This window comes from Portunus trituberculatus, chromosome 38, assembly GCF_017591435.1.
Source record: "Portunus trituberculatus isolate SZX2019 chromosome 38, ASM1759143v1, whole genome shotgun sequence".
NCBI lineage: Eukaryota > Metazoa > Arthropoda > Malacostraca > Decapoda > Portunidae > Portunus > Portunus trituberculatus.
Genome location: NC_059292.1, coordinates 16,123,654 through 16,138,653, shown reverse-complemented (window position 1 = coordinate 16,138,653; position 15,000 = coordinate 16,123,654). Strand labels below are relative to the sequence as shown.

Below are 15,000 nucleotides of genomic sequence, written 5' to 3'. Positions count from 1 at the left end.
TAACCCTGTGTTGTTTCCTTCTATGGCTGTGTTCCTTTCAAAGTTGCTTCAAGGTCCAGTGTTCTGTTGGCCTAAATACTGCGCCTTCCGATTGAACTGATGGCAGTTTCTCCCGGAGGAGGAGGTAGAGACAGCACCTCTCACCGTCAACAAAGGCGGTAGTAAAAGTCACTCCGGTTTTGACGTCAGCAGTAGTACTTAGCAGATCAGCAATAAGGGCGATAATAGCCAACCAGCAGTAGCGTCAGCAGCCATATCGGTCAACAAGCTGGGGAATCAGATAAGGATGTTAGGGCAGCCATCCCTTCTCCCCATCGCCTTTCCATTCATACTATTAATTAACACATCGAATTTAGTTTATAAGTCACAATATTCCTTCGAGCATCTGATATTCTTGTCTGAACTGAGTGTGTCCCTTAAATGTCGGCACCTATGATAAAACCAACTCTACTTTAAAATGCTAATCAATTACTTCACCCTGACATTTGGCATTTTCAATTTCTGCAACGATTTTTGCTTTCCTTAGAATTTTGCTCCCTCCTGTACCCGTCCCTCGCTCCCTCCAATTCTCCCTCACTCCCTTCATTCCATGCTCTTTCGGCAGTCCCTCCTTCGTTCCCTGCCTCACTACTACAGATTCCCTCACATATTAATCTAGATTCTCAGAAGGAGTGGAGCAGGCTATCTGTCCCATTCATCTCTCCCATCCCGCTGGACAGACAAGAGAATATTAGTCACGATGCTCGCAATGAAGTGGGGCAGACTGAAGCCACAAAAAGACACACACGCACATACATACTCACACACGCACACACACACATACAGGCACACATTATCGTCTCTCACACCTTTTTAACGAATTACTTAGAGCAGATAAGGACAACAGTGCCTCCTGGTGTTTTTTCGCCTTCGTATTTCAGTATTGCAATGGTTCCAGGTGGTGATTTTTTCCATGCGCCCCGCCACAAGTGTCACATCTTCCGGGATTCTGCCTACAACATTCCCCAAACCCACGCACTTGTCCTCCCTACGTCAAAAGCGTTGCCTTTGCGTCACCAACCTGCTGCACGGGAATCCCTGACAACCTCATACAATGCCTTATGGAAGAGATCACGTTCACCGTTCTTATAGAGTGTCTAAATTGGAATCCTTACCATTCATTTCACATTGTACAGCTGTTTTTCATCTTTTCTTTCCCTTCTTTTCCCTCATTTTCCTTCCTTCACCCCTTTACTATCTCTTTCTTCACTTCACCTCTCCTTTCTCCTTCACCGCTCCTCAATGCTGCTGCTTTACCCTCGTTCCACCCAGACTTCCCCTCACCTAGCACTCCCTCACGCGGTCACGAGGCTCGACTCACGTGTCACAGAAGTTGGTGAGGCAGCAGAGCTTGGCGTCACCTGATTAGATTTACGCCTCACCTACATTGTTCGGAGGGGGGAAGAGGAGGAGGAGGAGGAAAAGCAGCAAAAAGGAGGGCAAAAGAAGATCAAACGCCTGGATACTTGTTGATTGTTTCTCATGTGTATTAGTGTAATTTATTGAATGGAAAGGAAACGTAGTAAGTAATGGACGAAGAACTAACTGGGAACATTTAAACTTCCTCTGTCTCTCTCTCTCTCTCTCTCTCTCTCTCTCTCTCTCTCTCTCTCTCTCTCTCTCTCTCTCTCTCTCTCTCTCTCTCTCTCTCTCTCTCTCTCTCTCTCTCTCTCTCTCTCTCTCTCTCTCTCTCTCTCTCTCTCTCTCTCTCTCTCTCTCTCTCTCTGGGTCATTGTCGAGTATGGGTTTCTATGCTCATGGTGGTTTCTTTGTCCAATAAGCTACGTTGACTAATCTTAAGTGACAGAGGAAGGAGAATAAGAAGATGATGAGCAGGATAACGAGGAGGAAGAGGATGAACATGAATATAAAGGAAATACAAAGGAAGAAAAACGGAAAAATTTTGAGGTTTTTGTTTGCATATTAATCCTATATTTACTACTACTGGAAAAAAAACAGGAAAGCAAGAAGAGACAGGGACGACGGAGGAGGAGGAGGAGGAGGACAATGCTAACAAAGAAAGCAAAGAGGAATGATTAAGGAAGCTAAGAGATGATGCGTGAAAAGGAAAAGGATGATGAAGAAGAAGAAGAAGAAGAAGAAGAAGAAGAAGAAGAAGAAAGAAGAAGAAGAAGAAGAAGAAGAAGAAGAAGAAGAAGAAGAAGAAGAAGAAGAAGAAGAAGAAGAAGAAGAAGAAGAAGAAGAAGAAGAAGAAGAAGAAGAAGAAGAAGAAGAAGAAAGAAAAAAATAGAGAGAGAGAGAGAGAGAGAGAGAGAGAGAGAGAGAGAGAGAGAGGGGGAATATCAATGAAAGATACTAAGATGTATAGCATCACTACCCTTTCTATTACTACTACCCCCACCACCACCACCACTAGTACTACTACTACTACTACAACTACTACTACTACTGCTACTGCTACTACTACTACTACTGCTACTACTACTACTACTACTGCTACTACTGCTACTACTACTACTACTACTACTGCTGCTACTACTACTGCTGCTGCTACTGCTGCTGCTGCTACTGCTACTACTACTACTACTACTACTACTACTACTGCTACCACTACAACTACTACCAATAATCCAATATAAGGAGACAACCAGTGACCTCAGCCTCGTGACTCACTTCTCGCCAGCAACAAGACTCACACTGCAAGCCACATGACCTGACATCTTCCTGGTTCCTGAGAGAGAGAGAGAGAGAGAGAGAGAGAGAGAGAGAGAGAGAGAGAGAGAGAGGATGAAGAGGGAAAGAAAGAGGAGGATGTGGTATTAAAACAAAGAAGGACGCACGTGAGGACACAAATAGAGAGAGAGAGAGAGAGAGAGAGAGAGAGAGAAATTTCGTGCTCCACATATTAACTAGAGAGGAAAATTCAACGTATATTTATATTTTTTTCTTACCAAATTCAAGTTGTTGTTTTTTTCACATAACTCCCTTCCTGTCTTTTTTCATTGATCTATTAAGTATCATCAATCTTATTTTCGACATTACTTATCTTTCTATATATTTTCCTCCCCCAACCACACGCTATTCCTCTTCCTGTTCGTCCTTTTTGTGCTGTTTCTCCTCCTCCTCCTCCTCCTCCTCCTCCTTGCCATCTAATTAATCTCACTATACGAAAGGAAGACCTGTTGCTGATTTGTTCCCTCTTTACATTTTCTTGTGTTCCTCCTCCTCTTGCTTCTGTGTTTGCTTTTTTTTTCCCGGCTCTTTCTCCTCCTCCCTTTCATCTCTTCTCCCTCCTTTCATTCTCCTCTCCATCCCTTCATTCTTCTTTCCTTCTTCCTAATCTTATTTCTCCTCGTTCTCCCGCCTTCACAACACGTCCCTTCACTGATAGCATGACCCAATCTCTTTACAAATAACTACTAAGAATTGATGTTTTATTCAATGTCGTTTATTTTTGTGTCCCCTCTCTCTCTCTCTCTCTCTCTCTCTCTCTCTCTCTCTCTCTCTCTCTCTCTCTCTCTCTCTCTCTCTTTCCTTCACTCATAGACGAAGAAGCCACATCAGATCACAAGGCAGGGACGTCCTTCTTCGCTAACTACACCACAGTCTCCACCACATCCTTCCCTCCCTCTCTCTTTCCCTTCTTGAGCCTCCTTCCTCCAACTCCTCCTCCAAGCACCACCCAGCCTCTCCCTCCATGCTTTCACCATTCCCCACACCCCCCTTGCTTCCTATCTACAGCAACTTCCTTTCTTCCCTGCGGCTTCTTTCCCAGCCTTCTTTTTAGTCATCCGTCCCCTTCCCCTTCCCTCCCATCTCTCCTATCATAAGCTCCATGACATACACTCCCATTCACAGTTCCCTTCCCCACACCACTCCCATTGCTGCCCTATATACAAGAGACTCAAAGAAACGGTTAACTCATAAATAGTGTTGTAAAAAGGTTTCACAGCCGTGCGTTGGACGCCTGCTCTTTGTCTCAGTCTGTGTTCAGGGTGACGAGGACCAGGAAAAGCTCCCTTGTGGCTGCAGCTCGAGACTTGCTGGAGTGCGCTCATTTATACAGTTCTACGCTGTACTTTGAGCTTCACAAGCAATCTTCACAAGCTATTTCATTTGCGTATCTACTAAAAGGCGTCTTGAAATATATTCATATTTGAAATGTGTGTGTGTGTGTGTGTGTGTGTGTGTGTGTGTGTGTGTGTGTGTGTGTGTGTGTGTGTGTGTGTGTGTGTGTGTGTGTGTGTGTGTGTGTGTGTGTGTGTGTGTGTGTGTGTGTGTGTCTGTGTGTGTGTGTGTGTGTGTGTGTCTGTGTCTGTGTCTGTGTGTGTGTGTGTGTGTGTGTGTGTGTGTGTGTGTGTGTGTGTGTGTGTGTGTGTGTGTGCGTCTGTGTCTGTGTGTATGTGTGTACGTGTGTGTGTGTGTGTGTGTGTGTGTGCTAAGATAAAGGCCCGTACTTATACAACGTTCCTAGGAACGACGCAAAATTGTGCTCAGCTAGCAAAAATTCCTAGGCACTTATAAAAGTGACCCAGGAAAGTCCTAGTCGGTCCTAGGTAAGGTTTTCGCCTAGGTGAAGATCGTTGCTACTTTGGAAAACGATACTTAGCATAGCCATGACAGAAAAATGCATAAATTGCTTGAAATAAAGGAATAATATATAGTAGTGTTCCTGTAGGGTACATCTTTTTTTTTTCCCTAAGGATATAAGTTTGCTACTATACATTGGTATTTGAGATTCATTATACCTTTCATTATTCATATGTAAACAAGTTTTTTTTTCTTTCTACCAACTGCTAAGTAACATATTGATGGTTCTCATAATTTGCAGTATATTGAAGATCATGGGGTAGAAATTTACATATCTTGTTTATTTCTTTACAGATTTTATTTTCATATTGGACCAAATGATTTCACTTAAATACAAATTAGATATATAAAATAATTGTATACACATGCAGTAACAGACTAGTCTTGGAAGTGCAGATTTGTAAACGTGATACCAAGTTTTACTAGGGACATACACCTAGTTCCTGTGTTTTGGTTAATTTAGTCCTTGTATGGTTATATTACAGTCAATCATTAATAAGTGTAGGGTTCAAATAACACAAACCTGCATATTATAACAAAAATATGCTCTCTTAAGTATAAAAAAATTTTAAAAATCAGTATGCTCCTCTCTCCCACACTTGGCACAGCAAGCTATGGCAGGAAAGCCAGAATATCGAACTGCTGCAGAGGGACATTAACTTCCTGTGCACCCATCCTCTGCATCATTGCAGGATCTTGCCAAGATGACATTTGAGGAGTTCCATCACCTGTCTGAGAAAGAGAAAAATAGATAGGGTTTAATATGTTGATATGCAATACAAACTAGCTCAAATATCAAAAAAAGTAATTCTTTCCCATTTCCTCTTTCAGTACTATTATACTATTTTATTTTCATTTTGTATTATAACCGTATCATAGTAATAAGGGGGCAAGCCGGGCAAATGCCCCGGGCAGCACATTTCTTAGTGGGCAGCACAAGCGAGGCTACTGAGAGTATTGGTGTTCAGACTATTGTTTTAGAATTTGCAACATTGAAGGTATGCAAAATAATTATTTAAAGTTGATGGATGTACAATATAATATGTATACATAATACACAAATGCTTAATTTTACATTTTAATTATTTTTGGGTGCAGCATTTACAGGTATTGACCCCATGTAAATCTATCTCTCACTATGCCGCTGTAGGGAGGCGGTGGCATAGTGGATAAGGTGATGATGGCAGACGTATTTAAATCCCATAGCCTTAAAACACTTTGCCATTTGTAGTGGTTTAAAGTTACCTACATATCATATGATATTCTATGATTACACTCAAGATGAGCTTGGGCGGTGATATGGGCCCTAATATGGGTACCACTATAAATAAAATTGCCTGCACCACTAATGGGCGCTGAACAGCGCTTCCCATACACTCTTCAAGTGTGCCTACAGGCGCTATAGGCCTTACCGTAAAAAAGAAAAAAAATGAAAGGGCTGTGGTATCTAACAGAGTATAAAATATTGTGATGTGTCACCTTAGTATTATTCACTACCTATCTTAAAAAAAAAAAAAAAAACTTCCAGTAATATATGTAAACCTAATTCCAACTGAAGCAGTTTATGTAAAGTGGTTCTGAATTGATCAGAAAGCAAAATTCAGTGGTTATATTAGAAGAAATATCTTGGTTAGGTTAAGTTTAGCTAGGTTAAACTTGGTTAGGTTAAGTTTAGTAAGGTTAAATTGGGTTAAGTTAAGTTTAGTGTGTTAAACTGAGTTAGGTTATCTTTGATTAAGTTAAATTGAGTTAAGTTTCACTACATTAACTTTGGTTAGGTTAAACTTGTTAAGGTTAAGAGTAGTTAAGTTACATTGGGTTAGGTTAACTTTGTTTAGGTTAAACAGTTAGGTTGGATCAGATTATATTATTTGCTTCACAAATAATGACATGATAATAGATTATTTGCTTCAGTACACTTCTTACATTCAGCCATATGGTGTACACAATGCAGTTCTTTTTCACCACCCTTGAAATAATCCAATATTAATTTTATCCATCCCACGTATAATCCTTATCCATACTTTCATCAAACAGTCTTTTAAAGCCACTCATCTCAGCAATTACTCAGCCCATTCACAACTATGTTAGAGAATGAATATCTACCTACATGTTATGCATAGCATAGTTTTTCCCAGCTACATCCATTGTCATGTCTCCTATCCTGTTTACTTATTTCTAAAACCTGATTGGTTTCTTTTTACCAATTCCTTTCACCTATTTGAAAAAAAGAAAAAAAACATGGCGAGTGTTCATTTAATATTCATGCTTTACAGCTCCACAATACACTGATACAGCATAATTGTTACTCACCTTAGTAAAATCACCACCTTCATTTCAGGTGTTCCTCTGTGTCAGACTTTGAAGGGCGTCTCGTAACATGTCTGTCACAAATATGACCCGTGCACGATCCAAGCAATTCATCTTGACGAGTTTTTCTTCGTTATAATCACACAGCACGTCTTTCCGAGGACGAAATATCTTCAGGTGACGTCTGCGGTCTTCTACGGCGCCATGTTTTTCTGTCCTAGGCGCTACCTGACACCGCTAGGCCACCTCCGTATTTGACTTAGGAATTTCTCGAGTTAGACAAATTCCTAGGACGCAAAAGCTTTTATAAGTAGGTCCTAATGTTTCCTAGGCAAAATATGCGCCTTAGGCAAAGTTTTCGTCCTAGGCACCTTTTATAAGTACGGCCCAATATCTGAGTGTCTAGTCGAGGCTCACGTTTGGCAAGCACAGCTGCCTATTGGTGCTTCACACATCAGCGTCCGTGACCCGGGGACAACAACACAGCTTACCCCAGCACGCTTTGGGAATCAATAAGGAGTGCTGAGGCGATACGGGTGCATTACAGCCAGCAGGCACCAAGTGTGTTACTGTTAAAGGGACCGGCAACTCATATATTTCATGAAAAGGATATAGTGCTGCAACGTTCTTGTTATGCAAAATGGAAGTAAGCAGCTGGCTTTGGTAGGGAGCCGCAACAAGCCTGGTTCTGACCGCAGACCACCTGTTGAGCGAAGCGCGGGTTCCGGTAAAGTATCCTTTCGCGCTGACTCATGGACTCACTGACTCGCCGCATCCCAAGCACCTCCATCAAGCGCGGCCACACAAGCTCGGCACCAAGATAACGCGAAAAAATTAATGAGACCCGCCAAACGTGTCACGCTCTGGGTGGCGGGGCGTGGGTCACAAAGAACACGTCTGGCCTGCAACATTGCACTCTCATCCATCAAGGTCAATACACTAACAAACTTATTAAAGCGATGTCACGTCAAGTGACTAATGACGCTAATCTAAATGTAAGTGCCACTTTTATATAATCCTTTGCACTTCATGGTGAACTCTCTGCTCTCCTTGCGTCTCACCCAGCCTGCCGACACTCTCCGCTGAGAACGACATGCTGCCTCAATTCTCAAGTCTCTAAAGCAGCACTTGGGATTCTCTCTCTCTCTCTCTCTCTCTCTCTCTCTCTCTCTCTCTCTCTCTCTCTCTCTCTCTCTCTCTCTCTCTCTCTCTCTGTGTGTGTGTGTGTGTGTGTGTGTGTGTGTGTGTAATTCACTGTTTGATCTGCTGCAGTCCCTGACGAGACAGCCAGACGTTACCCTACGGAACGAGCTCAGAGCTCATTATTTCCGATCTTCGGATAGGTCTGAGACCAGGCACACACCACACACCGTGTGTGTGTGTGTGTGTGTGTGGATCCTTATTTTAAGCTTCAATTCAATGTGATGTATGAGTACTCGCATGTAGTAAAAACTGACGTCAGGACCATAAAGAAAGAACAAAGAAATTTATTACAATCCTTACCTTTGATTTAGTACACGAAAAATCAATCCGGACACTTTAATGTCTCAGATTGACGGGAGAGAACTCGGGAAAAAGATAAAAAAAAAAAAAACGGTAAGGGGTGAAGAGTAATGAGGACGTGACGGAATATAGACGACATGGCAGGAGAGACGGCATAAATAACTAGGTGTGACGAGTGCCTTGGGAATGTATTGAACGGGTAGGCAGCGCTGAGAGAGTAGTAATGTAAATGTTCTTGATATAAATGACGCATCTCGGTGGATTTTTATGTTGACTGTTTTTGTTGCCCTCTCCTACATGAAACGAAAAAAAGAAAAAAAAAAAACACCATGAATCGTAGTACTTGATTAAAGACAGAGATGGAGACAAAAGTGAGAGGAAACATTGGAGTAGGAGTTGAGTTCATTCTCGATTAGTTTCTTCCAGTTTCCCTGAAGAATCAGTCTTCCGAAACTAGTCAGGAATAAAGTCAACCTATACATCTGTGTTCCCTCTCAACTTCTCCAACTTGTCCAAATGTCTGAGCAAAGGGACAGATCATGAAAAATAAGCATAAAATTATTGATGTCGTGGGAATTTGAGCTTACATAGGAGAAGGAAAGGTAAAGAAAAGGTTAAATGGAATTAATGAGATAAATGCAAGTCAGTGGGTAGTAAATGGCCAGATCAACATAACAGCACAGCACCACAGTTTGCCGAATTCATCAGAACTCTTAGTAGCTGAGAGAAACTAAATCAGCCTCCATTTCGGACTCTCTCATATGGTTACTTATATTTTTTTCGAAAGCGACGGGATTTCCCTTCCCCTTTTTTAATGTTTTAGACCGATCTCCTGTATATAGAATTAAAATAAACGTAAAAAGGAGGGTTATTTTTTACGTCTCTTAATTTGTCAGTGGATGTTTCAGAGCAAATGAAGAGCTCTCTATAATTCTCAGCTTGATTGTGCTTTCTCTGCCCCCTATGACAAAACAAGTTTGAACAGAGGAACATGAAGACATCGTATCAGCTAAACAGATTTACTCAACGGGAACCATTTAGAAAACAGTAACAAAACGGGATCTGTTTATTCAATATTCTCTCTTTAATTTTGTAACACTTGACCACAAAAGTGAGTTGTTTGAGGCATGACAGCTGTCAGTCATACATGAGGAAGAACCTTTCACTAAAAAGCTCAACGACCTGAAATTAGGTAGGACGCTCCACTAAATTTCTTCCGACACACTATTTTATGAAACACTGCGTTGATCAAGTGTTCCCTCAATTCTTATTTCAGTTCCATTCAGCAAAACTACACAATATAAGCTGTTCTTATCAAGATTACTATCACTGTGTTAAGAAAAGCAGGTGGTCACGTAAGGGTATTACACCTGTATGATTAAATAATTCACCCACTCAAAAAACTTCTTGTAGTCATTGGATATTGTAAGTGGAATGGGAAATATAAACTTGATAACCAACCTGACTTTTACTATTTCCTCTTGTCTTGAGCAGCAAGGCTTAAAATGATCCATTATCCTTGTTCATAAAATGTTCTTTAAATATAATGAAGTGTTATAGTTTTTCATCCAGTTTCATAGAATAACGTAACGTAACAGTATAAAGCGACACACTGACAGCAGAATATGTTATGGAGCTGCTCAAATAAGTTGTATTTTAGCTCAGTAAAATTGTATAGAATTACTCAATAACTGTCAATGTCAATAGCAGTCAAGAGTTAATTTTAGTTTTGCCTCTCATTAGTCCACAAATCCTTTTATTTTAAATACCAGCGTAATTCGAGGTCTATCTAATTATGGGTCATACTCCTGAGCGTGTTGGCGTCCCATTTTGTCCACTTTTAACAAGCTGAGGTGGATATTATTTAGAGTTTTTCAAAAGAGTTGTCATGGATTTTGTGACAGTTTAACAAGAATAAAAACACCCATAAGAACTCGACTCATCATCTGTGTTGCCTTTGAAAATACTCCTGGTGAGAGCTGCAAACGTTTAGCAACACTGTCATGAAGCGCCGGCCAGCTGCAGAGCGTAACACTTCAAGCTGTTTCTTAGGAGGTCATTCTCTTTCACGTGATCAGCTTGTGGTCCTCACTCACGGCCCAGCAAGTTTAGCGGCGCCCTCAAGCTCCCCGGATGAGGCCCTGAAAAGTCGGTATTTACTCTTGTCTCTGTGCACGTGGTAGGAACCAAAAGAGGGATGCCGCCTAAACTCAGGACTTCATGCATTCCATGTGACGAAATGAAAGCACCAGAGTGTGTCCCTGGCCATGTTTCTCAGCACCAGACGCTATGGTTGTGATCTCTGCGGCTCCTCAGATCAGTTTATCCAGCTGACTCTCCTACTCTAGCAGCTTCGAGATTGCAATTCGCCGAGCCGAGGAGACAGACGAGTGAGTGTCTTGTGTTCAGGATTACAACACATTTTATTGCCTTTTAAAATCTACACAGTCATTGTTGTTTTACTTCATCATCATCATCATCATCATCAACGGTACTTTTCATTAGTTTGTTCTTTCGGATCTTTCTTTCTGTTTCTTTTTTTTTATTATTTCTCCTCTCATTTTTCTTCGATTTTCCGTTTATTTTATCTTTACTTTTTTGGTTCTTTATTTCTATCTTCTATCTATTTTATTTTTCGTTTTTGTTTTCATTTTCTTTCTTCTATTTCTTTTTGTCTTCTTCTTCTTCCTACTTCTCCTCCTTGAAAGCAGTCACTCTAAGAATATCCTTTACAATTCAGATTTTTTTTTTCTTGACGGTAGCCTCGGCCTTTCCTCTTTCTTTCTGTTTTATAAAGGCGTGGCATATCACCTCCATCTTTCCCCTATTATTACTTTTTTTTTCTTTCCAGGCAACTTCCACATCGACCACCACTCTCTTCCAAGGTCATTCCACTGCCTCATTTCACTTGTTGACACTTCTTACACAAACACACACACACACACACACACACGCACGCACCCTACTGTCACTTCACCACCATCATCACTTCACCACCATCACCACCACCAGGGCTCACTCCTCTCCTCCTCTTATCATTATATATTCATTCCCCGTTCTCACAAGTCCAATTTAAATCCGTGAGCCTCAGTCCTTTTACTTTTCACTCAACACTTTGCTTATTTAATGCTTATCTCGACGGTCTGTTTTGTTATTCTTAAAATCCCTCCTCCGCTTATCGCCCCAGCCTCTCTTTCGTCGCCTCACAGTTTCCTTCGTCACTAGGGCCCTTCTCTCATCACTCCGGCCACTTTCTCCTCATCCCGGTCTGTCTCTTGTCGCCACATATACAATTATTTTTCATCACTCGGGCTGCTGTCTCGTCATCCCGACACCTAAACTCTTTAACTGCTGCAGTAAGTATTAAAACTGAAGATGAAAAAGGGGTGTATTTAAGTGCCTGTTTTATTTCTGATGCAATTTGTAAATGTTGCTAAACGCGTGAAAGGATTTTGTGTGAAAGGGATAAACTGAAAATATTTGTAGGAGGAGAAGAAGGACGAGAAAGAGAAGACGAAGAAGGTGAAGGAGAAGTAAAAGAAGAAGAGAAAGAGAAGAAAAAGTAGAATGTGAATGAGGAGAAAGAGAAAGAGCAGAAGAATTAAAAACAAGGACAGAAAAGAAAAAGCAACAAGATGAAAAAATGAATAAAGAAACAGCAAAAAAACAGAATAAATTAACAACAAGAAAAGTAACTAGTGACATTTATAGCTGCCGAGTTGAGTTCTACTACACCAAAAGTATGAGAGCCATGGAAAAGTGCCTAAGCCTACCACCATGATAATATAATCAGTAGTTAGCAAGTCCTGGATCATATAGTAGTACAGTGGCAGCAGCTCCTTCAGATCTGTCGCCACCACTATCTCTCCTACAGTTCCCCAAGGAACTATGGTTCGGTAGGTCTCTCTCTCTCTCTCTCTCTCTCTCTCTCTCTCTCTCTCTTGGAAGCGACCTAATATCACCTCGCTCTTCGCTCCTCACCTTGACACCTTCATTAAGCTTTCATTACATCCCCACACAGGTAGCAGACGACGCTTCCTCTCATAACACTCTTCAGCTGGATGTCTCTTACATAATCTTTCGTAACCTTCCCTTCCCGTGACCTTAGGTTCTGGTCCTACATAATTACGTCTTAAGGACTGAAAATTGTAGAGAATGTTTACTTTTAGAAACTAGGAAAAATAAACTTACGTGGAAAACAAGTAGGAAGGAAAGAATCTAAGGTCTAATTCATAAACAAAAATAGATGTTATTTTCGAAAAATCTAAATTGTAATGAAAGAAAAATGTTTAACAAAGAATCATAAACGACATGATGGAGAAGGTTTGAAATGGCATGCTTATGTTGATTCAAAGTAATGCTTTCATAAAGTTTTAGTGTATAAGGGAAATATAGTAATAAAAAACTGAGACACTATTGAAATAAAAAAAAGTATCTGAGAAAGAACATTTCCTTTTCAGATCAAAGTGCGAACAGAGATGTAAAGAAGGCAAATAGCGCGGTTTTCTTTTCAGTTTTCTGCTCTCTGACTTTCATTTGCGCATCAATTAATGTGAATGAAGAGTGAGAAAAGCATTCAATCCTCTGGGGAAATCAAACACTAACTTCTTTGGGATTCATTTACCTTGTACACGCGGCGGAGTTTAAAGTCTTTTATACCTCAGATTTGCATCTCGACCGTCACATAACCTTGCACACAATTCTCTCAACATTGAAAATCCTCACCTCATCCCTCTATACAAATCTTTATTCATTCCTTTCCCATTTGATTCACATCTTTACCTTACTACAGACAATTTCTTGATCCCTTCCTCCCTCATACCCTCACCCAATTCCTCATAATAACTTCCAAATCGATATTCTCTACACTGAGTCTACAGCACACTTCATGTCACCTGGACCATCACTCTAAACTCGCCCCCTTTTAGCTCCTACCATCTATTCACCACACATTCATCTTACTGAAACTTTTGTTTCTTATTTGAGTCGCAGAATCCCAAACATAGAAAGACCCCATCACCTCTAAGTGTGGGGTTGTCAGTCAGTTAATTAGTTAGACAGTATAGTCTGAAAATTTTTATCCCACAGCAGCCACTCTGCCAGCTTCCGTGTTCTCATCCTGCGTGTTTCCGGCCATTAACTGCGGCCTTCTCGTCACCAGAAGGAGAAACACATGCATTGGTAATAGGAGGGAGGGATTCTATTTAAATTTTTTGCTCTCTCACTCTGGTGTTCATTAATGGATGGATGGATGAGAGAGAGAGAGAGAGAGAGAGAGAGAGAGAGAGAGAGAGAGAGAAACTTTTCAATCATCTTGAATTATCTAAACTCTAATTACCTTCTTCCTACACTTTTATCTTTTCACTCTATCTTATTCTTTTTTTAATCAGTTACTTCTTTCCTTGTCTTTTTTTTCATATCTTTGTTCTTAACGGTAAAAACCAGCATTAACACTTCATAATCGAATAATGTATAGTGTGTGTGTGTGTGTGTGTGTGTGTGTGTGTGTGTGTGTGTGTGTGTGTGTGTGTGTGCGTATTCCTTTCAGTGTATATCCATCTTGCCTCTCTGTACTTCCACATTATCGACTCCTCATATTCCTCTTTTCTCCAATTTCCTGCAATTTCCTAATCTTCCTTCTCCACCTCTTCCTCTTCCTCCTCCTCCTCCTCCTCCTCCTCCTCCTCCTCCTCCTCCTACTACAAGCAGTGCATCAGGATTGTTTACAGACGCTGCTGTTGTTTTGCTATTCTCTTTTATTCATGTAAATCGTGGAATGGCCTCGTAAAGTTCCTCCTTCACCTCCCCTTAACAGCTGCTTTCCTTCCTTCACTGAATGTAATTGCTGCATGAGGAGGAGGAGGAGGAGGAGGAGGAGGAGGAGGAGGAGGAGTTTTCTTTTCCTTTCAGGTAATAACAACAAGAACAACGGTAATCAAACAACTTTAGCACCACTACCACCACCACCACTAGCAATAACAACAACAGCAAGCAACAACAACTGCCACCACCAGCAACAACCACAACAGCAAAGATCAACAGAGGCAGCAGCAACAGTAACAGGAACAACAAAAAACAATAACAACAACAAATTTCATAGACACATAATAAGTGAATAAACTGCTCTTTTTTTTCTTTGTATTTTCCTCCCTTCCTCCCCTCCCTCCCTCCCTCACTCCCACCCTTTCTTCCCTCCTTCCTTCCTTCTCCCTCCATACTTCCTCTCCCTCCCTGATACTGGAGATAAGCAGTCACGTGACCATCTATCCATCCCCTTTATCAATTTACATTTTTATCACATCATTTCTGCGTTTTTTCTCGTTTTCTTTTGCTTCAGAAACCACTTTTTCAATCACCCGCCAAACCTACCGATTATAATTTATATTTTCCTTCTTTTCTCTTTTTCTTGTACAAATGTTCTTATCATTATTAAATATTATTAGCCTTATTTTTTTCATTTCACTAATACTTTCCTTTTAGCCACTCATTGCGATTTTCTCCGTTTACAGAGGATTTAAAAAAAATAACAATAAAAACAATAATAATAATGATAATAATAATGGTAATAACAATAATATTAATAACAATAATAATAAT

The 15,000-nt window shown here is 40.7% G+C and overlaps 1 protein-coding gene across 5 annotated transcripts in view; it reads right to left on the bottom strand.

Annotated features, from left to right (window-relative positions):
- Window positions 1–15,000, bottom strand: part of LOC123515178 — a 263,389-nt gene that overhangs the window by 157,592 nt on the left and 90,797 nt on the right. Inside the window, exon 2 of one of the 5 annotated variants that reach the window (XR_006677810.1) lies at window positions 1–268. This exon is cut by the window's left edge and continues 109 nt beyond it. The exons of the other annotated variants lie outside the window; for them this stretch is intronic. The gene's annotated coding sequence lies outside the window, so the exon portion shown is untranslated. The remainder of the gene's footprint in view (window positions 269–15,000) is intronic. 5 annotated transcript variants of the gene reach the window in all.